Source organism: Passer montanus, unplaced genomic scaffold, assembly GCF_014805655.1.
Source record: "Passer montanus isolate IOZ18808 unplaced genomic scaffold, ASM1480565v1 scaffold24, whole genome shotgun sequence".
Classification (NCBI taxonomy): domain Eukaryota; kingdom Metazoa; phylum Chordata; class Aves; order Passeriformes; family Passeridae; genus Passer; species Passer montanus.
The window spans coordinates 12136150-12161923 of NW_024367037.1; the positions used below are offsets into that span (position 1 = coordinate 12136150).

The 25774-nt window shown below is 35.5% G+C and overlaps 1 long non-coding RNA gene across 1 annotated transcript; it reads left to right on the forward strand.

Moving 5' to 3' along the window:
• The first annotated feature begins 500 nt into the window (after nt 1-500).
• Nucleotides 501-23443, forward strand: LOC120503015. The gene is made up of 4 exons (XR_005627635.1): nt 501-567; nt 15439-15481; nt 17425-17589; nt 20601-23443. It is a non-coding gene; the product is annotated as an uncharacterized LOC120503015 (long non-coding RNA).
• The last annotated feature ends 2331 nt before the right edge of the window (nt 23444-25774 follow it).

Below are 25774 nucleotides of genomic sequence, written 5' to 3' on the forward strand. Positions count from 1 at the left end.
TGTGTTCCCCCTCCATCATTTTCCCCCAAAAGCATGAAACTTGAAGCAGATGTCCTGATTCTTTATTTTGAATCAGAACTTCTCACTTCTATCGACCATGTCAGCTTATAAAGTTCCAACACAGGTTTTGCGTGGGCAGCTCTTGCATTTAGACATGTAACCAGAATTCATGAAGCCAGTATTCTCATTTACTTAACAAAAGACACAGCCAAGAATCCATCAATATTATATATATGACAGGCAGCTTTGAGCCATTCCATGCCTAGATATTTGCTTTGACATTTCCTAATAAAAATCTTTCCTACAAAAACTCTGTGACACTTAAGAGGCCGATGCTCAGAATTTTTTGCCAGGCCAACAAAACATTATGCCACAAGTATAGTCCCAGTCCCAGTCAAAAGTAAACTATGCTTTTCTTTCCATCATCCTCCCACATGCAAAAATATCATTTGTTTATACTCAGAAGATTTTGCTGTTATACAACAACCCCAGGGCAGCAGCTTAGATTCAATTCAACCATTTGGTTTAAGCCAGCTCCTGAACGGACTAAGCTACTAAAACCATAAAGTAAGTATTTCTATATATTTTCTTTTCAGGGGAGGTTCACTGTTATGCTTAGGGTTAAGGGAGGTTTTTCATACTCATAGGGGACAAAAGTAAATAAATTACATTTTTAGCCCTTATTGCAACCTTGTGGCTGAATAGATAAAGAAGGTTGCCTTGTCTCATTCGAAACTAGTAGCATTTCGTCATCTTGTACCTTCAATTTCCTTCAAAAACAGGAGTACACTAAGGTGGAAGAAATAGTTAAACTGCAAGATAGCTTGGAGATTAGTAGCTGTCCCCTTGTACTGGCACTGTTATAATTCTTGGGGATGTCTTTTTGAGATATTTTCCCAGTGCGCAACCAGCTCTGGCCAGAAAATTACCACTTGGGCACGTCTTCAGGTAGATTTCTTAGTGCACTTTGGAAGAGTAGAAACAAAACAAAAACATGAGAAAACCAAATTGGAGAACCAAGTATATTTTAAGTCCTTTGGGAATCTGAGGCAGTGTTTACGCTACTAGGGGAACACTTAGCTAGTTTTATTTGCTGACAAGTACCATTTCCTTCAGGGCAGAGGAGTGGATATTCATGATTGTAATCAGCTTTCACTAGGTTCTGCACAGCTGCTAAAATACATGGTCTACAGGGGATACTACAGCAGTCATGTGGACACAAAAGTGACCAAAATGAGAATGCACTTGCATCCTTATTAGAAAATTAGGGAGCTGTTGTGGTTCAATATTGAGAGTGATGTAGGACAGGAAAAAGAACTGAGTGGGAACATGAAGAAGAATAGTTTTTTTGTAGTAAGAGCAGTGTAAAAAGAGAATGAAACATTCATTAGAGAGAGGAGGAAAGAGCTAGAAATCACATTCAGATAAAATGGAGTATAAAAGCATACAAAATAGATGAGATAGAATGAGTAGCTCTTCTCTTGCTTCTCCAGCTGTCAAACCCTTTTTTTGCATCTCTTCCTGACACACACAAAAATCACTGCCTATGATCCTTTCTCCCCTCAGGACAAGAGCCTAGCTTTTGTCCATGAAAATCTGATTGCTCTCTAAGCCTTTTTCTTCTGTTATTGAACAAATAATGTCTTGAACTATTAAATGGCTGTAAAACCTTTCCAGAGTCTCTCTCTTGGGCATCTTCATGTTTCAAAAAGACACTTCTTCTTGTGTGCATACAAATTCACTTAACAGACTGTCAGACCTAAGGCTATGCAATGCTTTTGTTTGGTTGCTACTATTGCACCTGACACAGTGAAAACCTAATTTAGATCTTCATCCACTTACTGTTCAGAAAACTTATATCAGAGCAGCATTTCTGCTGTAGTAAAGGCTTACTTTCTTTTTAAAACAGGACCATTCTAAGGGTTCTAAATTAAAAAAAAAAAATTAAAAAAAAAATTAAAAAACTAATTCATGACATTTTTTTGTCTCAATGGGCACCACTGGAGACAGAGGTTCCAGAGACAGATCCCTTGAAAAATAACATGGGAATTCGTAAAACCGAAGTCATAAAAGCTTTACACATGGAAATATTTTTTCTAATTACTTCTAGCCTACTCTCAGGTGTTGCATTCACATTTTCTGAAAAATCCCTTCGCCCAGGATTTTTCTCCTGGGAAGCTGAGAAGCCGCAGAGAGAAAATTATCTCATTTGCTTCTCCTCTGTTTTGCTCATGTGGAATGTGTTTGGAGATTGTTTACCCACAGGTGATTGTTTCACTGGCTTCTGGTGTGAGTTGTTTTGGCTCTTTGGCCAATCAGCACCAAGCTGTGTTGAGACTCTGGAAAAAGTCACGAGTTTTCATTATTATCTTTTTAGCATTCAGTAAGTATCCTTTCTGTATTCTTTAGTATAGTATAGTGTAGTATAGTGTAGTATAGTATAGTATAGTATAGTAGTCTTTAATATAATATAGTATCATAAAATAATAAATTAGTCTTCTGAGAACATGGAGTCAGATTCATCATTCCTTCCTGCCACGAGGGTCCATGCAAATACAATACTCAGGTCCCTAATATATAGATATGCAATTATTGACCTCTTACAGTTTGAATCTACTGACTTGCTTTCAGTCAGGTAGTTAGCCAAAGAATCAAAATGCTTATGGCAACAGGGGTCTGCAACGTGAAGGGACTAAGAGAAGAGAGTGAAGGCCACAGAGGGAAAGTAGGGGTTTTGTCCAGGTACAGGAAGTTTAGAAGACAAAGGCTGAAATAAAATATTTATATATAAAAAAATGAGAACATGAGATAAAAGATTATTCAACACAGATGGCAAAACCAGAAAAGAAATATTATTATCATCATCTAAGCTGACCTGTCAAATAAGAAAGGTTATAGGATTTACTAGAAGAAATTCCCACAGAATTAAAAGAGTGTGGTGAGAAAATTATGCTGAGTCATAATTAAAATTTCCACAGAAAACCAACCACAATTTCACCACAGTACTCACTAGTTAATTATCTTCAGTGTTAGACATTGGAGCCTTATTCTATCACTCTAAATTTGTCTTGCTTAATCTTCCAGCCATTGAATTTTGTTACACTTTTGTCTACTATATTAGAGAACCCTTGATCAAAGTTTTGTTTGCCAGGAGATACTTCCAGGATGCACGACAGTCATTCACCCACACATGCAAGCATGTACACCATCCTGCTTAAATTTATCTCTTTTATGTCTTTGATAAACAGATTAAAACCCCCAAGGGGGCCTGTTTCCAAATCTTTTAATCATTCTCCTGTATTTTCTACAAACTTTCTCCAATTTCAACTACAACCAAGAGCACTGCATTCCACATGGGTGTTTGCACCTATAGTAAGATCATATTGCCCCCTAAATTTAAACAAGATTTTCCTCTTTATACTTCTAACTCTCTCCTTTGGGAACTCACATTTAGCTCATTATCGACTGTGAACATTGAAATTCATTTCAAAGTTGTTGTTTGCCAGGCTAAAATTTCCCAGCTTGTCAGCACAGTCTGCAAGTATTTGCCTTTAAACACATTAAAGTACCGTACACAAAATCAAGATTGCCTTCAAATTTTGGGAATGTGCAAGATGATACTTTACAAATACTGCATTCTTAGTAATGCCTTCATTATTTATTCCTTTTTATATTTTAATTTTTACCTATAAGTTTTTTTTCTCTACCATAGCTATTCAATTTCTCTACCATTGATATTCAATGGAAAAATTTTTATTGAACTGGAAAAAACACCAGCAAAACAGAATAGCATGCATTTACTTCATCCCCATTACAAGGCTGACTATTATTCATATCTTTATAAAAAAAAATTATGCTGGATTTTACCTAAAAGGCTGAGAACTGAAGCATTACATATGTGTTACAATCACATGCCCAGAAAACTGAGGTACAGCTGGTATCTGCTGAAAGGCCAAATAAAGGCCCAGCCTACAGATATTCCACGACAATGTTCAGTTCTTAAGTCCTACTGAGGAATCTTTGTCTACTTTCTCCTCTTCAAAGATCTATTTGACTAAATTTAGGAATTATTTTCCAATTATGAAGGAATGAAAATCAGTATTTTGTTCTATTGTATATTTGAATCTGCTTTTCTTTTTTAGGCTCAAAATCTTGCTGTGTGCAAAAGGGAGCAAAAAAACATACATAGCTAAAATGTGAGTGTGCAATGAGAACATCTGTTTTAGCAGATTTAACAACATGGCTTATTTAAATAAAACAGAAAATTATAATAATACCATTTAAAGTGAAAAAAGCAAAACAAAACAAAACCTCATACAAACAAAAAGCCACAAAACCACAAACAAACAAAACCAACAAAACCCCACCTTTCCTAGTGTTTATTTTTGTGGTGTGGAGCTCACCCTTCTTGTATCCCTTTCCATCCCAAGGCTGATGGTTTCAGTATTCCTAGAGAAAGCAGGGGAGAATAAGAGGGTATAGCAATAAGCACCTGAGATCTTTGCTGGAAGCAATTTGAAAATCATGACAAGGAATTTTTCTCCTTCATCTTCCACCGAGGCCACCTTTACCCTTTTCTTTTTTTTTTTCTTTTTTTTTTTTTTCTCCTCATAGCCCCCTTCTCAGAGGCTCTCCTCTAAAGCCAAAGTGTGGCACAAAGGCCTCCCCCAGGTACTACCCCTTTCAGCAGTTGTCAAACCAGACTGAGCCCAGCTGCAGCCACAGCAAACCTAGATGAGCTCTAAGACCAGGTCAACAAAAGGACGGCAACTTTTTGCTAGTCATGGCAAAAATAATTTACTGGGCTACAATTGCTTGCTGCCTCTTGAGAGCAGATTGCATCTTCTGCATTTAGATAGTATCTGACCCATTTTTAGATGTGTTGTGATTTCACCAGGAGGAGTGTGCAGTATGCCAGAACCAACTGAGCCCCACAGTCAGCTCAAATGAGGGCTGTCCTTGTTTAGGAACAGCACTTCAAACCACAACCAAGTCTCTGGTGGGAGACTTCAAAGGCAGAGATCACAGGTTGAGATAATAACAATTTCCTGGAAACAACAATGAGAAAAGAAAAACAAACAGTAGCTGCAACAATATTGGCAAAAAAGTGTGTAAAAAGAGGAGCATTTTTATCTTTACAACCAAAAATGCTCACAAGCCCAGATCACTGAAAAGTAGTGGTGGATAGACCCTCTGTGCTTCACACTTTCTTCTCCAAATGTGAGCTACCCCCACCTTCTTCTTGGAAGAAGAATCCTTTACTTCCACCCCTGAGTAGTGAGGTGAGGTTGTATAGGACAACAACCCAGAAAAGCCCACATAGCTTCAGGCTCCACCCCCTCAAAGGTTCTGCAAGAAAAATCAACTTCATCCTGGCCAAAAGCCTGGACAAGATATTACCACAATCTGTGTAAATAATAACCTTTGGATAGCATATATGTTTTCCTAAGAATTGGCTGTGATGTTGAGAGCAAAGTTAAAGGAAATAAATACTGATTAATCTGACACCAAAAGAAAGCAGCATATAGCACTCAAAAATGTGTGATATGATAAGAAAGACATAGGATCTTCTCACCAAACATATTTGAGAAAGTTTTCCATGAGAGAAGCTATAGACTAACACATGTCCCTTTTATTTCTGCCATATTGTAGCTGAAAGGAGACCCAATATGCTTCTGTTAAATGAGGCATCTTAAACTTGTAGAGTGAAACATCAGAAATCAAAAATTATCTAAACACAGTAAAACTAACAGTCTTAAACTGACTTAAATTAGATAAAATTATGTATCCTTTAGCTATCAAGGTATCGAGAATATTTTTCCTTACTTTTAAAAAATAATTTTTTTGTTGTTAAAATTCAAACTTTCTATAATGTAAAACTTTTTAATATGTATATTCAATTTGTAAATAAATATTTCAGACCAGCTGGCTGTTTCCATTTTAAACTTGCAGGAGGGCATTCATGTATCCAGATTTGTATACCCTTCCAGTTGTATTTTTTGATCCAGTAAAAGATGCTATCTCTTTCTATGGAGCTTATCTTGCTTGTGTCCTTAAAATACCTCAGCTATAATAAAACTATCATTACATTATGATGGATTTTTTCACTGCTTCAGTCAGTGTCCTTGTTTTTTTTTTTTTTTCCTTTTAAAATAAAGGGAAGATAGACCAAGGGCAAAGAACTTTTGATCCTAAGCTGAAAACTCTAGGCAGCCAGTACAACATACAAACTAGGAAAATGTTTTTAGCTAGTTCAGGGAGAATACAAAACACAAAAGCCTACTTCATGCTCAGCAAACTGAGGGTGTAGTCTTTGATTAATTTCAGCTAATGTAAATTTACCCCAGCTATTCACTCAGTTCTTTCTATGGTGGGCTAGTTTACTCTATTTATAGAGGAATGAGAAGAAAATTGTATTTCTTTCAGAGCATGCTGAAGTTGTGGCACTTTTCAGACTGTGTATTTAGTCAATATGAAGTATCACTGAGGATTGAAAGAAAGCACTGGTGCATCCCCCATCTATCTGATAGCTTTTCAAACCTCTGAATAAAGCAATCTGCATCTGAGTTGTTTTATAAAAACTATTCATGTAGCTATAAAGAAGCACTAATTTTTGGCATTTGCAATGATTCTGTTCACAAACTAAAACTTTTCATTTGTTACTTTAGAATTCTTGATGTGTAAGATTTCACCTTGAAGTCCTTAAATAACCCATATCATAGAAATTTTTTTTTTGTCCTTATATATGTTATAACAGCTGAGATTGTCCAAGGCAATCTACTAACACTCTTGAAACATTGCAAAAGAATTTGAACAACTTTTTTCCTGTACAGAGTCACAAAATTCCAAAGCCATAGGCCTTCTGGCTTTCAGAGGTGGGAGCATCATTTAAAGAAGAAAGCAGCTGATGCATCTCACTCATCATGACTTCTCTTTGCATGTGCCACCTCACCTTTTACTTGTGATAATGTGACATCTTTCTGGCAACTGCAGCAGGGGAAACAAATATGAATGTATTTGTGTATTTTTAGTTGTCTAGAATGCAATGATTGTGCTGTCACTTTTGCAACGCATTTTGTCTCCCACGCCCATCTGTTCTGTTCCTCTTCTGCATTCTCTACATCTTCTTTGTCACCTGATTCTCTCACTACCTTTTCCCTTCAGAGAATGAGGAGAAAGGAGACTGTCATCTGACCCATGAATTATCCACAGACCACTATCAAATTGAGTGCAGAACACAGCCCAGGGGCTGTAGTTTTCTCTCTAATTCCCCAGATTATTTCAGAGTTTACTGATTTAATCTTAGAGGTTTTAGCAGAATTTTAATTTGCCTCCAGACAAACCTACTTGGTTCACAAATCTGTAGCACATGTGCTGATAATCTGTTGAATTGGTTATGTCCACTTCATGCATTCACTCATGAAAACCATCAAAGGAAAAAGGCTCAGGTCTCAGTTTGGTAGGAGATTCCAGACCAGAGGAAAATAACACTGTTAATGTGTTGTGGTATTCTTTTTTGTTCTTTCAAGGAATTTTGACTGGAGTCCAGAACCAAGGCTGGTAAACCAGATGTTCTGAGAATATCTGAATTTTAGATATTTTTATTACTTAGATATTAGTCACAGTATATTCCATAGTCCCACAAATCTTATTATTTGCAGGTGTAAAATAATCACCTTGACTATCCAATAACAAAACAATCTCTGCCACTGATTTTTCTGGTAGGAAATGGAATGAGCTCCAATAAAACTAAATGTGCAAGCAATTATATTATGCACTTTTTGAAATTTTTTTCCACCTAAAAGCTCAGGCATTTAACTATTTGTTCCTTAACATCTTGGTTGATAAAATTTAAAAGAAGAGTTTTGCTCTAACTAATTAAATTCAAGTATTTTTCTAGTCTGTATTCTCATCTTTGTAAGGATTTCAACGCCACCATCAGATTTTCAGTGAAATGCATTGGGAAAAAGTATTTAAAACTTTTGCTTTAATTTTCATCAAAGAGGATGCACAAATTGGGAGAACATCTGCATATCATCAGAATATGCAAACTCTGTTAAATTTTGTGAAAAAGTAGTATTGTGTTTGTAGCTTGGTGTATGCTCTTTTCCCTTATCTTCAACCAACCAAAAAAACTATTGACACCACAGTCTTTCAGTTTTGAGTTATTTTAGAGTAGCATTGGTGATGTGTACTTGGATAATAACTGGAATTTGACACAAACATTGTGTCTCGGACAAAGAGTTTTTAAGTAATTTCTAATTATTAGATTAACCATCTGGGTATTGAAATGACAGTACCAAATATTACAGGCAAGAAGAGGGGATAGCAAGATAGAAAGGTGACTTAATTCATGAACAGAGAGCCATAGCAGAATGCACTGACTCATTTTGCTTTCTGCTGAGAAGCAACTTTATATAAAGTGAGAAACACTCCTCCGACCATTGTACCTACATAGGTGTGTGCATAAATGTATGTGTTTTTCTACATATGTGTATACATATGCATATACATACTTATACATACATGAATACGTATATGTATAAGTCACTGTGGCAAAAAACACCATTACAAGTAAATTTGCCCATTTCCTTCCATATCATCCTTATTTCTGATACAAGTCCCTCAGAAAATTCTAGAGTGGCAAATTTAGAAGATTGATTTACTCTTTTATACTGAACTATCTGTGCAGTATGGTATATGACAATACATTTCTCTTGAGGCCTGATGTTACTCTTTTGTAACAGATAAAGGAAAAATTAGTCTTATTAATCCTGCAGATATTTTGCACCAGAAACATTTTCATGATAGGTGAGGTTGTACAAAATAGGACTTCAAGATAGAACTGCAAATTTGGTTGCCAATGCAGAAAGGACTTTATTGAACCTAGTGAACTCCATTTTGAAGAATGAGCTATCAGATAGTTGTTCTGCTGTGGTTTCACACTCTTTTGGTTTTCTTTTTTTTTTTTTTTTTTCCCTGAAGAAAACCACCAAATTCATCTTACTATCCTTATTCATCCATTATCCTACATGTTTACACCTCCAGCTTAGGAGAAATGAAGTATTATTTTCTGGGGTGTGTAAGCCCAGAACTGTGTCCTTAAAGAAATATATATAATTATAAAACAAAAAACGCAAAACGTTGTGAAGCTGGTACACTAAAAGCAGAATAGAAACAATAACTGACTTACAGAGCCTCAGCTCTAATGATGAGTTTTTCCTTTACCCTTGTGTCTCTTTGCAGATAATAGGTTTTTAAGAACTCCAGTTTTTCAGTTATACTTCCCAAGAAATTTGTCCAGCAGGGCACAATGTTCAAGGCTATACTTTTCTGGAGTAAATATATAAAAGAAAAAGCATCTTTAAAAAGATGTATGGTGTGCAGTTTTTAACAGGAAAATGGTTTGCCTTTAAAAAGACATTCCGTGTTCTATCTACAATTGTTTATGAGACTATACTTGCAAGTGAGACAAGGGGCTGAAAGTCCAAAGGACCTCAATTTATTGAAGGAATTCTTTTACCAAGGGAAGGACAATATTAGATTCAGAAGTGAGCACACTACTTCATATATTTCCGTACGACTGTGCAATGTACAGACTACCAGCCAAGTGTGCAGCAGAATGGCAGGTGGCTCTACCCACTCCAGTGAAATTAGGGGTTGCATTGAAAACTCTGAAAATTTGTTCATGTATTTTTAAGGGAATGTGTTTACTCGTTTGTTTTTGCAATCAGCTAAAACTGTGGGAAAGAAAAAATTGTGTGGAATTTTTTTCTTGCATATCAGGTATTTTAGCAAGAGATAAGAAAAAATGTATGCTTGCTTCACTGTATTTAATGTTTTAGCCCAGCTCTGTTTTGTCTGGCCTTGGGGAATAAGAAAGAGGATCTGCTTTTGACAGAGTAAGATTAGTGTGTTCTTTTGTTGTGCTCTGTGTTCTTGCATATTTTACTTGAAGCCTAAATGATTGACAAAGAGAAAGGAATCTAAGATCTAGTTACAAAAGAAAATATTTCAAGCAGAAATTATTAGCACAGGGCAGTTCTAAAATATACTTTGGTTACTAGAAGAAAAATATACAATTCCTTTGGCTATCATTCACTTCTATTTTTCCCAGAAACTTGGCAACACAAAGTATTTTTTTTTATTTAGCAGTGATGCTCTTAGAAATTGCTTTGGTCGGCTTTCTGAAAGAGTTTTATAGAGGGAGTTGTAAACTTAATTAGTAGTAGAACTTAAATTGTGAAAATAACGGATATTCAGGCTATCAATATTATAGAGAGCTGTATGTCATTCTGCTTGTTTTAAAACTCATTAACCTATTGATTTTTGGTCTGGATGACTCCACCACATCACTGAATTGATTTTATTACGTAATTTACATAAAATTCAGTGTCCTTCTTAAAGAACATTATGGTGAAGCTTATCAGAGGATTCTGGTAATGTAATATATTTATAATTAAATAATTCACTTTTCCTAAGCACAATCTGGACACAGAGGGAACCACTTTTCATCTAGTAATTCCTCTTAAAGTTGATTTTATTTGAGAAGTCAGTATTATGATCCATGCTAAGGGAAAATCCTCAAATATGTATCAAACAGACTTTTGCATCATATCTGAAGTCAAAAGTGTCCTAGGAAGGTTTTCTGTAGAACACTCAGGTTTCTGGGGGGAATGGAACAACACTTAAAAGACAATTGCTTTTGTGCTGGTAATATACATATGCATTTTTGTGATACAAGATACACCTTCACATATATGTGGGAGTATATATGTAAACTCACTGCAGAAGTAAATTCAGTGGGGAGTGTTTCCGGAGCATACAAGGGTCATGTAAAGATGAGCTCTCAATAAATCAGAAACCTCTTCAGTAATGCTATCAGCAGAGTGCTTGTGCAGATAGCCAGAGGTCACTGCTATCCACCAGGATGGAACTACTGAAGAGATAGCTTACCTAACGCAGGAGATTCCTCTTACCCTTCCCAGGACAATGCCAGCATGTCTGACCAAAAAGCTGCCCTATTTTTTTTTATCTAAAGCATTTTACCAGGGGAAACTTTTCTTACTGTGGCTGCTCACTTTGGAAGCCTAGCAGATGACCCGTCACCTCATCTTACACTTCAGGTTCAGAGGCCATTTTTTTGAGTGCTCCTAAGTTGTAAAAGGCTTTCTTTCTAAAGGAATTGGGATGTCAAGAAAGAAAGATGGCTGAAATGTGTTACACTGACACAGCAGTGTAATACATGGATTTAAAGTGGACTGGAGACTATGGGTTGTCTTTTTGTTAAGGCAGTGAATGCCAGCATAAAATTTACAGTAAAATGGTATAACCTGGCTTGTAGGACCATTCTGGATCTTAGATTTAATGGCTATGTATCAGGGATGGTGTTTTCTCTGTATTTTTTTGCCCAGTTTCTTAAGAATTGAGACTTCTGTGACCCTACACCAAGTGCATATGTTTACGTGAGTCCTTCCAGAAGGTTTTAAATGAGTTGGCCATATTTAACACTTTTTCCCAGAGGGGAAGATGCACTATGGATGACTCACTTCTACCAAAGGTGTAGATACTGAGAAATTGCATAGTGGAGAGGGATTCTTGGTGCCCACGTTAAGGAAAAGACAAAGTATGAATTAAACCCTAATTTGATTTGCACCCAGGAGAGATGTTATAGCTGCATCTAAGATAAAACTTCTTTTGTCATTTGCTTCTTATTAGACAAAACTAACACCACTCAAATACAGCTATCTATAGGAAACACATACTATTCCTGTCACAGAACATTTTCTTTTACACCTACTGATAAATTTGCAGTGGTTTGAGGAGTAAATAAGTTCCAATGCCTTTCGTTCTCCAAAAACAGGATCTGAAACATAAATTTTTCCCATCTTGTGACAAAGGAAATAGAAATTACACCTCTCAGGGTGCAGATTAGCAGTATGTCTATTAGGCCAAGTTGGCAGCAGTGCCTTAGGTCTTCATAGAAACCCCAAGTAGGATTAAAATAAGAATTTAAGCTGTCAGGTTTTTCTAACTATATGCAAGGAGCATGCACTCGAGGCATGGTCACAAGAGTAAGATGGCTGAATAGGTAGACTGTCAAACCAAAGCCATTTTTTGATGATCTCTGTCTTCCAGACAAGACAATTCCAAAGCCCCTGGGTTTTAGGGGTGGTAATAGGACAAACCAATGCTGTAGCAGTCCTTCTCCAGTCAAAGAAACAGTGTATATATCTCCAGGGACTGACAGAGATTTTGTTCACAATTTTTTGGTTTTATACTTTGTGCTGTGAATTCTAAATAGAAACATGAGTAGCGAAGTACCCCACTTTTTAGTTTCTCAGTTACAGTTTCACACTTGGAGGGTACTATGACAAGTTTGTACTTTGGCATGAAAGTACCAGGATCACAAAATTTACTATATTTGGTTAAAGCTCTTTGCTGTTGATGCACAAAAAGAAAAAAACAAAACCAAAAGAAAACGAAAACAAAACAAAACAAACAAAAAAAAAAAAAAAAAGAAAAAAAAAAAAAAGAAGAAGGTCTCCTGTGATTTTTAGGAGTTTATTTTCCCTTCTATTTTCATAGGTATGCATTTGAAATTTCAAACTGACACTGAATGTAGCCATACTGTCAAGGCATGTGTCTAACATTACACAGCTCAAATTTGATACTTTTGGGTAACTTTGGGCTCTAATTATACACTGACCTAAATTTTTCAAATGTGATTTTAGATGTTTCTCCTGGAATGTGCAATCTGTGCCTGTTTAAAGACACCAAATCATTATAGGTTGAAAATGTGTATGCAATTATACAGAACATTTTAAGAAAAGATGATTTAGGAAGATTAAGGATTTACTCAGTCCTGCTATTCTGAAATTTGTAATGGTTTGAAGTCATCCTAATTTCTTATAAATAATCATCTGGGGCAAAGTTCTAGAAGAACTCTTGCACCAAAGTCAATAATTAGGCTGAACTGCTAAGACAAGAAAATATCTATGATTGTAAGGTCCTGAGAATGACCTAAAACAGAAATGATACAGTGTTTTATGATTTTTCAACCAAATGAATTTTATAAATCCATGTAGGGGAAAGGAATACAACAAACAAATAAATGTTAATTATCTTTAAAAACCTGGAAATTCAAAATTAAATCCCGTCACTTGGGGTTCTCTTCTCCTATGAAAATTGTCATTACAAATACGACTTCCAGTATTTATTGTATTCCAAATCTTAGTAAAAGATGGGCTTTCAAAAAAAAAAAAAGAACCAATTGTTTTTCTCTGTTCAAATTGCGCAAAAGAAATTTGAATTACAACTTAAAACCAAAAAACATGCCTTCAGCCTAAAAAAGAGGGTTTTGTACTCTAACATAACTTGTAAAAGATGAGAGTAACTGGGGAAAAGCATAACTATGAAGAAATTTAGATGTTCAGCTTATGCCCCTTTAAACTCATTTTATCTTATTTCTCCAATGCAAAAAGGAAAGGATACTTCATCAGACACTTTGTGGTCCTCTACTCAGCAGATAAATTAAATGGTGCATGTTAGCTGATAGTATTTATTCAAATACATATCTTTACCATGTTATTTGATCTTTTTATAATGTAATCACTTCTGATTAAAGAGACTGCTATTATCTGTTATGCTTGTAATTAATTAATCACCATTTAATTCAATTCCTATTGTAATACATTAGATGCTATCATGTGATACCTTGTTGTGCCATTTCCTATTAAATAGATTTGATGTCAGGAGCTGAAAGTTTTGCTTTAAGGATCCCACCATTGGAAGTTATCTCTAAAGAATTTTAATTCTCTACAGGGTTGTGCTACAGATAATTCAATCTGCTCTACTTCATGTTTATTATATTAATTATTTCATATGGAAGATTTTCTAATTCACTTTCCATAGAAATTTTGCAGTCAGTAAGAGTCTTCTTACTGGTTTCAGTAGAGCTTGGGTCCTCTTCATCCAGCTTACATGTATTCACAGGAATAATTCTAGTGAGCAAAACTGTCTGTCAGCTTACAGGACTCTATAATATTACGTTTACTGACAGAATTGTTTGTGGGAGCTGAGGCTTAGCAAGTACCAAAAGTAGTTAAAAAGCACTATTAATAGCCTGTGTTAATGTCTCTTTTTTTTCTTCATGTTTTTATTTTTCTGTGTTTCTTTTTAGTGCAAATTATCCATATTGTACTTTCATTTAATAACATTAATATTTATCTGATTATATTTCACAGATTCCTTGGTCACCATCACAAACACAGAAATTGTGGGGATTTTGTGCATGAGCAGCTCTTTTTTATTTTTCTTTTGGGCTCTTTGTAAAAAAAACCCAAAAAACCAAAACAACTTTTGGATTATGTATTTGACAATTTCTTAATGTGTTTAGATCATAGAATAGATCCCAGAATTGTTTGGATTGGAAGAGACATTAAAAATCTTCTAGTTCCAACTTTCTGCATACTTATTTGAAGACTGTACCCTAATATATAGGTAATTCTTAATTAAACCACTGAAATATGCTTTTTCCTACTAGAAAAAAGGATTTGATCAACTGAGTTGTAGGAGGGGATGTTACCCAGAGGACTCTTCCTAAGTGCTTGTTTTACATTATTTATTTCAAAAAGGATAAGTGGGATGTTTACCTAATTTACATTAACAAACAGAGGTTGTCTCTCTGTCTTGATAATGACTGCCTTTAGTAATACTAGAGCATTAGAAAGAGTGGGTATATACACTATCTTCTAGAAAATTATGTATTTGTAAACTGAACTCCAAATTCGTACAAGTGAAAGAAAAGCAAGTTTTTTTCTGGAGAGATAATTTTTTTTTCTATGATCTCTAGGTATATATAACAAGGAAGCTAATTTTTTATGCACACATACAAGAATGAATTCTTATGTCCTTTGATATTTCATAGTATCATATGGTTGCTCACATTACAATTTCTATGCAAGATGGTAAACTAAACTTCTTGCTAATAATGTAATATTGTTTAATTCAGTATAATATTAAAAAATCATGTCAGTTTCTTTAACTGTATGTATGCACTGTATTACATTTTATTAAACTATATACACAAAATGGGAAATAGATTACAGTGAAGTTACATCACTTAATAGATTTAAAATATTTAACATCTTTTTAGAGGAAATATGATAAGCTGGTCAGTGCTCAGATGTGCTAATTTTAAAGCATCTGCTTATATTCTCTGAAGCTAGTGCAATGTCTGCTTCAGCACTGCCCTCTAAATGAGCCAAAGTTGAGTCTTTTGCAGACTCGGACTCAGCTGTCATGAAATAAGAATCCTGATCATTGCAAACAGACAGCTTGTTGAACTTTTTGTTTTTGCTAAATGTTGACTAAACCTCAATAAATACTACGCATGCCTAGATGTAATTCAGAAGAGTGATTTATGTTTTCTTACAGCTCTGAAGATTGGCAACTGGTAGAATAATTTTCCTGCAGATTGGTAATGTACATACGCTTTATCAATATTATATATTTCTTTTCCACCACTGGAATAGAAACATGCATATGTTTCTTTACTTATACACTTTCAACATGTTGCTATAGGAAGCTGTTATCTGAACACTTTACTGTGTCAACTTTCTGGCAGGGAGGTTTAATAATTCCAAGACATTCTCGTATCATCACTTCAGACGTACTAGAATGCTTGAAAACTATTAATTCTTTATCTATGGTATGGACTACTTTATTTTTATTGATAAGCTATCAAAAACAAATCCATTATTTCACACGTGCCCTAGAGTATAAATTTCCAAAACATATGCAAAACTTCAAGATAATGTGTTTCTAACACTTGTGCTTATCAGTCCTCACATTCACAACTATGCATAATTCCCAAGGACAATAAAGGGTACTGGATATGTGTTTACCAAGGGCATATATAGTAATGTCCAACTACTGTATTGAGCCTTAAAATAATGAAGTCTTGAGTCTTCTGCTACTGTAAAGCTTAATACAAAAATTCAGTTTCAGTGCAAAGCACAAAACATGATATTATCATGGACATATGGCCACTTTGTACAACTGTGGCAATGTAAAAAAAAACCACCACAGTAAGTAAAAATTATATTATGAAACATTAATTCCTCAAGCAGGTTAAAATTATTTACATAGATAATGATAATTACACTGACAGCTTAACAGACCTATAAATCCACATACAAGTCATGACACTTCAGCATCATTTGGATCTGACCTGGTAAGTATCGAGCATTACACTTGGGATACTCTGGGGAGCTGTGCTGAATGCCAGGAAATCATAGCAAAACATTAAGTGTCAGAAGAAAAATCGACATGCTGCTAATACAGCAAGAATTTGGTTGCCTTTCCTCTAGTGTCAATTCCCCCTTATTTTTAAGTGTTTTATCTTTCCATTTACTTATTAAGTTTAGCATAGATTTGCTCCAGTGCATTATAGATATATTTATTATATCAAAAAGTGTGGCTGCTGTTATGGTTAAAATGGTATACTCTACTGCAATAATCAGAACCCAGTGACAAATACAGAGTATGTAAGTGTACCCATCTTCTGCCCCTTACTTGAGTGGAAAAGGACATGGGGATGCAATAAAGAAGCATTCATCTAATTTTGGCATAATTCTTTAACATTTCAGGGAGCTGAGAAACCTACTATGATCTACAGCTCATGGCTCGTGCCAAGACTTGTTGGCCAAAATTAAGTACAGAAAAAGATTAAAATAACTGGTAACTGCAAAATATTCTTTATTGCTGTATTAATAATTTGGCTTAAGCTAAGGAGCCTGTGTGTTGCAGCAATCTCAGCCACAGAGAAAAAAAATAATCTCTATATTAGAGAGCTTCTTTTTAGTCAAGTCATGTGTTGGACCTGTCTATCAACCACGAACAAGGTAAGTACTGCAGGACAGAAAGCAGAGAAGTTATCCTAGTTCTCCATTCCCATCACCATTACCTACCAGTCTGCCAGGCTTGCCTTGCCCTTCTGAAGACAAGAACCAGCATCCTGCTCCTCCTCTTCCAGAGGAACCAGCTGGAGCCAGATGATGCCCAGAAAGGGTAATCAGTCATTTGGAGCAGAAGAACTGGAAAGGAGACAAAAGCAATGGCTTTCAGACACAAAATTGTAGAAAATTACCAAGCTGAAATGTTTTATCATGAAAAGCACAATTGTCTATGTGAGGCAACTTTTTAATAAACTTTCAATGAATTTTTAAAGCTGATCAGTTGTTGGAAGGAATTTGATACAAATATCCTTTTTCATAAGCAAAAGTGTTTAATATTATTTGGTTTTACTTAACAGGTGAACTTTTACACATATGAATTAGCATCTTCTGTTGCCCAAATATGCCTGTCTGTGACTTCAATTACACACATTTTTAATTTTCTGTCTCCTTTCTCTATTGGTAGGTCTTTGTAACAAGTGCCAGCCCACAACCAGAGGTAATAAGGCTGTTTTTCTGGAATGAAAATCAAACTGAGTGGATCCTCCTATAAAAATAGGGCACTGTCATATACTTGCAGCCTGAAATACACCGACTAAGGACCAGTATTTTTCAAGAAACATCTGTGCAGGTAGGGATATATCTCCACAAAAGGCTGCAGTAAATGTGATTAAAAAATTGCTACATATTCTTATCCTACATATTCTTCTTCAGCCTTTACAGAAGTAATAAATGTAATTACACAGGTCTCTAGCTAAATACATTCTGAATATATTATGAACAAGTAATTCAACTGAGTTAGCAGAATCCACATAAAAGAAGAAAACTTCACCCTCTCATAGAAACCAGATATTATATGTATACATTTTTACATCGCATTAGATACATTACATTATGTCAAAAGTCTTGTCAATCCAAATAGGTTTAATAATTAAATAAACTATTTAATGCCCCAGTAATATCTCTAACCTATTATTAATAGGATAGAGTCTGCAATTTATGACATCTTTGTTAATCTTCCCTCTGGGTTCATACTTAGCATATACTATATGTTGTGCATAAATATATTTATGATATTTTAGATATTTGCTATTGCTTTACTTATAAAAACCTCTAAACCTAAAATTATTCTCCTCACCTGGCAAAGAGAACTGAAATGTACATTTAACCCACAAAAAAAACCCTAACAGTTTTAATAAAGCTTTCAACATCTGTGGGGTGTTGGAGATTGGAAAAGAAGAGCTGAGCAAGTGGGTCTAACACTCCTCAGATATAATGTTGTGTTTTTTCTCTGATGCAGTGTGAGAGGCACATTCCCTTCTATCTACCATAAGGAAGCTAGACAGATGTATAAATCTAGCAAACCCACAGCAAGTTATAGAAGCAGTCATGCACACCCAAGAGCATCTGCTGGATTTTAGCTTTTCTGAGCAAGGCCCTTCCCACCACTTAAGGCTTGCTACAACCCAGCTCCACATTATCTTTTTAAACAAGCTTGATTTTGCCCTGGATTAGACCTAGTGTGTACTGAGCAAATGTGTCACTATACAATCCTCTTAAAACTCCCAAAAGTGTTTTATTAACCACAACATTTTATTACTAATCTTATACAATATACATATACATTTCTGCTTGTGGAGAGAAGTCCCTGAAGACTAAATTTTTTAGGTACTTTGGCATTTAGATTATTTTTCAAACACAAAATTGTTTCTTAGTTGTTCAGAGACCTTAGTGTTTGCACCCTAATGCAGGTCCTGATGGCAAAACAGGAGTTTGTAAGATAGCACCCAATTAACATTGCTCTTCCTCCAAAAAGTATTCATAACTCCCAGTTCTGGTTGGGGTTCCCAAAAGTTGTTGTGTGTGTGCATGTGTACACTTTCAAAATTTCCTGCTATTGCGCTTGTTTTTTTCAACAAGTGCCTTCATAGGGTATTTCATTGTGATTATTATTGCTTAATAATAACTTCTAGCTTAAAAAACTCTTTCTTAGGTCAACTTAATAGTAGAGGGCCTATAGCATATCTGGTGTGTGGGTAGAACATATGCAACAGCACAAGACAGTGAGAATGCACAGAGTGACCCCTACGGTTTTAATGCATAACTCTAGTAAATTGAAGTCTAGGGACTTTCAGAGCAACAGGTTGCATGTGAAATTTTCTTCTCAGTGCCCTTCCATACCTGTATCTTTCATGATCTCTTTGACCTCTTTTTGCACCATCCTCTTGAGTTCAGAGTTCTGAGGCTTAATTACACATACTGTGGAATAACACTTTTCTCTGGTTTACACCAGCTGGCTGATCTTTCATTTTCTACCCTTGCATACTTTTATTGTGAGAACAAAAAGGATTTTTCACAAACTCAACAATATTAATCAATTCAATTTCTCCTTTTGTAGAAGCAGCATCACTCCCAGGGTCAAGGACTTTTAATCAGTTATGGTTTCATTGTCATTGTACTGTTTACTGTATGATTTAACAGCGTATACTCAGTTACCATTTTACTAGATTCTGGGTGAACTGCAGAAAAGTATGATAGAGCTACAATGCATGCAGTGTCAAAAACACAAATGCAGCATGGATTAGATTAATGGCACAACTAGTTTTATTGTTGGTTTTTGTATTTTGTTCTTTTTCTTTGCATCCCTTCATCTTGCAAAAAAACAAGGACCTTTTGCTTGTTCAAAAGAAAATGTCTACTTATGCAACATACAGATTTGGTCCTGTTAAAAAACTCACCAAACACTGATGATAAACTTTATTTTCTCTTTTTCTTCCTTTCTGAGAGGCCTACTTATGTCACAAAAAAAAAACAAACCCCAAAAACAAATGAACCAAGCAATTTTCTGGTGATACTAGGTATAAATTTAGTGCAGCATGAGGAACTGTATTGATCCCAATTTTTTCATAATAGATTCCTTTTGTTCAATTTATATGTAGGTGATGGGTGGGGAAAAAATATTTTACCAATAGGAAAGCGTGCATCATTTTTCTTTTGCAAGTTATGTGCCAGCTTGTCATCTGCTAGCTTTCATTACAGAAGAAAATTTGATTGATCTGAAAAAAAAGTTAAAAAAACTTTTTAGAGCATAGCCAGTTACTTTTCCTGTCATTAACCCATGTTCAACTTCATCTCATCAGAGTCTTTCTACAAATTTATATATCACTTCTTCCCTGTTCTTTCTTGCAGAATTTTTCTAACCAAAACACTTAATATTTCAACTGAGCATAGCTATGCTGACTTAGGGATTCTTCTTCAGTATCAAGATTCCATTTTCTGTTAGTAGAGAAACATTTAGAGAAGCTACAGCCTCTTTGATCCATGACTTTCTGCTTTTGCATATGTGGCACTGAATATATCGGCTTTTATTGCCAGCATGTCACATTGCACCGCATATCTAATACGTTGCTCCCAGAATCTCTTCCAGTGTTACTGCTTCTGTGGTTTTTCCCTCATTGATTCACACTGCACTAGATTTAATGCATTAGTATGCTTTTTGTGAGTAGTGGCTTGCTTTGTTATTTCCTGCCACATTTCTCCCTAGGGCCTTTGGATTATGTTTCTGTCCTCAATAGTATTTGTGACTCCTCCTAATTTAGTATTTGTGCATTTCATTAACATGCTGTTTATTCTTTCTTCCAGATTGCTAATGAAGATGTTAAATAGGAGCAATCCCGAATCTGCACCCTTCATTACCCTACTAGATATTTTTCCCCTAGTCACTCTCATAATCTTTTGTTTATAGTCTTTCAGCCAGTTTTAACCCACATGCTCCTATAAAATCCATTGCAATTCATTTTCCACTTATGGCTGCAAAAAAAAACACTGCAGGGAGAATTTCAAGAACATATGGATACAACCTTGATCCTCTGAAACTCATAAGGATTACTGAAAAAAAAATCCCATAGGCAACCCAGGATTTTCTGTATATCACTTATATGTCAAGGAAGGGAAGATTTTAAGAATCAAAATGAGAGTGGTGTTTGGGACTATGTGTATTGATCCTGCTGTATTCTTCCTGTATGCACAGTTATATTCAAAGTTATTATTGATATATTTTTTGAATTGTATGACAAAAACTCCATCTTCAATGCAGTAGATTTCTTACATATTCACATGCAAAGACCTAAAATAATATTCTCTATTTAAATTTTAGTCATTATCACATATGGTAGGTCAATAGCTAGATATCAATTTGGTAAAAAAAGTTTTTAGCTTTATTATTTTATAGAAGCATAGAAGCATAATGTATTAAAAATTTCCTTGCTTGTTTTTTAGCTAATACTTTGCCATTTGGAACCATGCAAGCTAGGTGAGAGAAACAGATGTACTGTGGTTTGAAGCTCTGTGAGAAGATTTTCATGCAGACTACAGTTCACATCCTAGACTGAAACAAACTTAATTGTGCTCACTGGGGCAAATTGTTCCTTTGTTTACAGTGCAGTGCCCTCATTGATTTCAAGCTCAATAGAACAGCTATGTTTAGGCTTGTGTACAATGCTGCGATATACGGGATCTGTTATGAAAATAGAGTACTTCAAATTTATAAGACTTGATGTTGGACTTGAAAAGGAATGGAGTTTATTTAATGCAGTCTTTTAGCTTTACATGATAGCTTCTATACAATTAAGCAGTCTATATCGAGTAAAAAAACTCAAAAAAGTGTAGCTTAAAATAGCTTTTTTTGGCACTTCAAAAGATCATATATTAAAGAACTAATTGTTAAGCTTTTAGATTTTACAACTGGCTTTTTTCCGATATTGATTTCTTTTTTTCTTCTGAATACTAGAGAATAATTCTCTTCATTATGTTATAGCTTTTTTCTGATTGCACCAGTTCAGTTGACATAGACAATACGTCATTTAATCTTAGGTGTGAAGGACTTTCCTCAGGACTTTTACTGGTTTTTCTTCACAGTATCACTTTTCTCTCAGATTGTCATTTAGCTCTTAGAGTCTCTCTGCTGAAGTCACTGTGGCAGACGTGTGTCACATTAGCAGCTCAGATACACATCTAGTTTTGAACTGCAGACAAAGTCAGCAAGAAGAGTGAAATGCTGTCCTTGCTGATGTCCATGCTGACATGGCTAACCAGTCAGGAGTGAGTACTCAACACAGCTAACATAGAAGCCCTGTATTTCTGTAAGGCATTTTTCAGAATGCACAGTCACAGAGGTGTTAGCTGAACCCCAGAGAGGAAATCAGGTTTCTGCGCTTGTCAGTCTTATGGCTAAATCATCTGATAGATCCTAATTTGATTTCTAACTTTGCCCTTTGCATCCTTGAGCAGCTCAGGGAAACAAGGATAATAATTTATTGTGACGCAGTTCTTATTGCTTTCAGTGCTAGAGAGCTTCCTGCATAACTGAACACATACCTCTGAGTCTTTCCAGGGTGCAATATAAACTCCACAGACGCTGGGAAACCCCAGATTTGTGGCAGAGGCTCTGTTTCACCTGCACAAAATGAAAGCCTTCTCCAGTCTTGAGTCTTTCACCTGCTCAGACCACAAACTGTTCAGTGCAAGGATTATACTGTATGCTGTGGTGACTGTTCTCTGTTCTCAGATCTCTTGCCCTTACCATGATACAAATAAATAAGAATACCAAGATACCCTGATGATCCTCCTTATCACATTTGACACATTATCACATTTAAATGGTAGAATCACTGGAACAATGTTCAAAACAAGAGATATGGTCACCCCAGGACAGACCATAAATTAATTGTCTGTATGCATTATCAAATTTTTTTTTGTATTATTATTACTATTGAGTTTTTTAACAGAGGAGTCTACAGAGGCAGCATATTTCTCACATTTGGTTCCAAAATAATTTCATTTTTGTTCCGATCAAATGCACAGACTTCATTTCACTCCAAATACTCCAGTTCCCAAGAGTATGGTGGTTCTCCCTGGAACACAGCAGGATGTACAGCAGTGTCTCATCTCTGTCCTTCCTGCCAGCTGACAATTGCAGTGAATTCAGAGTTTCTGAAGTTGTCCTCCCATTGAAGTTCATGGAGGCACAACATCCTGCTCCTCACTGCAGGGGTAAGAAGGAAGGCAGCTAGCTGTGCTCCACAGGAGCAGGGAACAGGCTGGCTGTGTTCATTGCCCAACCTTTTCCCACACCAGCTGTTTCAGGCCTGTGCCAGAGGGAGGACATGTTGCAGTCTTCCAGCAGGTACTGTCACTGTTGCATATGGCCCTTTGGAGGCTAAATCCCTTTGGGGGGATTTAAGTCCCTACAGATGTAAGTCCCTTCTGCACCATCTCTTTCAATGTATTGGTCACACTAAAAATGTTACAATCTAGCTCCAAGTGAAGAAGGCCACGAGGACATATATCTAGAGGAAATATAACTCCAAGTTAATACAAAATACCTTTGCAAATGAAAGTATTTAAATAATATTGTAAATAGATTTTTTTTTTCAAACACAGAGATTTTTAAGTCTCAAGAGGAAAACACTGGACTAACCTGGCAATTCCTTATCGTAGTGGAATGGCATAAGACTCAATTCTATACTATTATGTATAGGTGCACATGTAGAGACATATTGTGTATCTATCCACACACCTGCATATAATCATGTGTGCACATGTGTATTTGAGGTCTCCTCTAGCCTGGGAATCTCCCTAATACATTCTATCTCACAATGCACCCATGAACTATAGAGTCATTCTCTGAAATAATCTGCCTTGGATGCATTACTTCCAGCAATAATTGCCATCCAGATGGTGGTGGTAAATTAGGCAATATTATTGGCAATAAAAGTTAGAAACTTCAGATTTTCTGAATGGCGTATTCATATAAAGACTTTACGAAACAACATCTTTAATCACAAGACCATCAAATCATCCAATTTCATCTTTCCTCCATTTTTTGGAACATTTCACTAGTATTTGTTCTATCTTGTTCTGTCTTTTTCTAGTGATTGCTGTGGTTGTGGTTTTTTTAAATACCACCTACTTCTCAATAACTACTCTGTTTACTTATAACCACCAGCTATCTCATCAATTGCTATCAATACCTATGCTTTAGAAAGGGAAAGCACATAAAGTTCCAGACTTTAACACAGCATAATATAAAAACATTTGCAAAATAATGTAGGCAGAAATGCTTCTGGTTGCTATTACTTCCACTGCAAATAGTGCCATCTGCTTATCATTATGCCCCAGTGCATGCTATCTTACATGTGGACAGAACTTGTAATGTGTTTCTGTCTCTGTAGGAAACAGCTTGAAAACTACGCCCTGGAATAATGTCATGAAGAATACCCTCTTGGCTCTTTCCAATTAATTTCTCAGCAACAATTTACAATAGAAAGCTGTAGTTAAAAAGCAACAAATACTGACTTGACCTTTTAAATTGAAATTCCCATGTTTTAGTTTTTCTGTGAGGAAGAAAGAGAGTTTTCACACAAATTAAGCATGAGCAGTAGCCAGCAATAAACCCAGAAGTTTCTGAAAAGAACAGGAAATGTATGAGAAAATGCTAACAAATTTGCACATTTAATATTAGTATGAGTGGCAGGTCACAAATCTGCAAAAGTGTCACACATTTAGATGTTGCTTTGTCTGTTATTGTTCTTTAACTTTCATGCAGACTGTGAATTAAATCTCACAGGATTTTATGTTTCCATGCTTAGGAATGTTTCATTCAATTTGTTATTCCAGTTCAATTATCTTTGTATAATGTAGTATTCAAAATACCTTAAGACAGTGTGTGTGTGTTTTACAGCTAAACAGTCTATAAATTTGGGATGTTTATGGACTCTTGTATCTATCTGTCCTTTCCATGCCAGTGTTGTGTTCTGGAATTTTAACAACAGAGCTTCAACTTCTATATGAAATTCCTATTGCAAAAGACTCAGGAAAAGAGACAGGTCTCAATAAAACATTTTCAGGAGACAGAATGCCTTTAAAATAAAGAGTTGGGGTGTTTTTTTCACAGTTTTTGCATGGAACAAAAAAAGGGTGGAATGAAAAGGAAGGAATGGAAAAAAATAAGGGTGGACAACTTTCGTAACAGTCCACTGTCCTTGTTTCCCAACAATTATATTTCCACATTTACAGACTCACTGTACAGCTGACAGTGGTCATTTTTCACCAAACTGTGAAAAAAAAATTGCTTTATCTGCTCAGGCAAGATGAAAGGTGTACAAGGAACTTAGATTAAATACTGAACTCCAGAGGTCTGTCTTTGCTTTCTCTGTGAAACTTCCAATTTGATTCCCCTTGAGATGAGGCAATGGTCAATGGTTCCTGGCGAACATTCATCACAGGCTTCAGAATGAAACAGACATTTCTCATATGGCATATTTTATATTTAGAATGTCAGAAAACAGTCTGGAAGATTTTCTGCAGGCAACAATCAGCCTGTTCTGTACCTCTTTCTAATTTAGAATTTAAAACATTTGATTTTTATAAGCTCAGTAGTTTCAATGTGATGAAAATATATAAATTGTTTTGTCTTCAATAAAAAAGTTTCTCCAGTCTTGTAGAGTTTCTGACCTATAATGTCTCTTTGCTTTTGATGTGCTTTAAACAGTACGGTGGCTTTTTCACATCTTAACTAGGCACAAAGCAGTGATGTTTTTATTATACAGTATGAAGATATTTTTATCTAGCAGTAAATGCAATAAATCATTACCCCATATTTCTTTCACCCACAATAATTGGGTTTTACTAAATGGAATCTTTTTTGAATATGTAAATGGTCTATTTATATCAAAATTAAATGGGACTAAAACTAAGCTCATATTCCAGAATTTAGCAAAATAGCTTTTCAGTATGTGAAAAACTCTGATGTATTC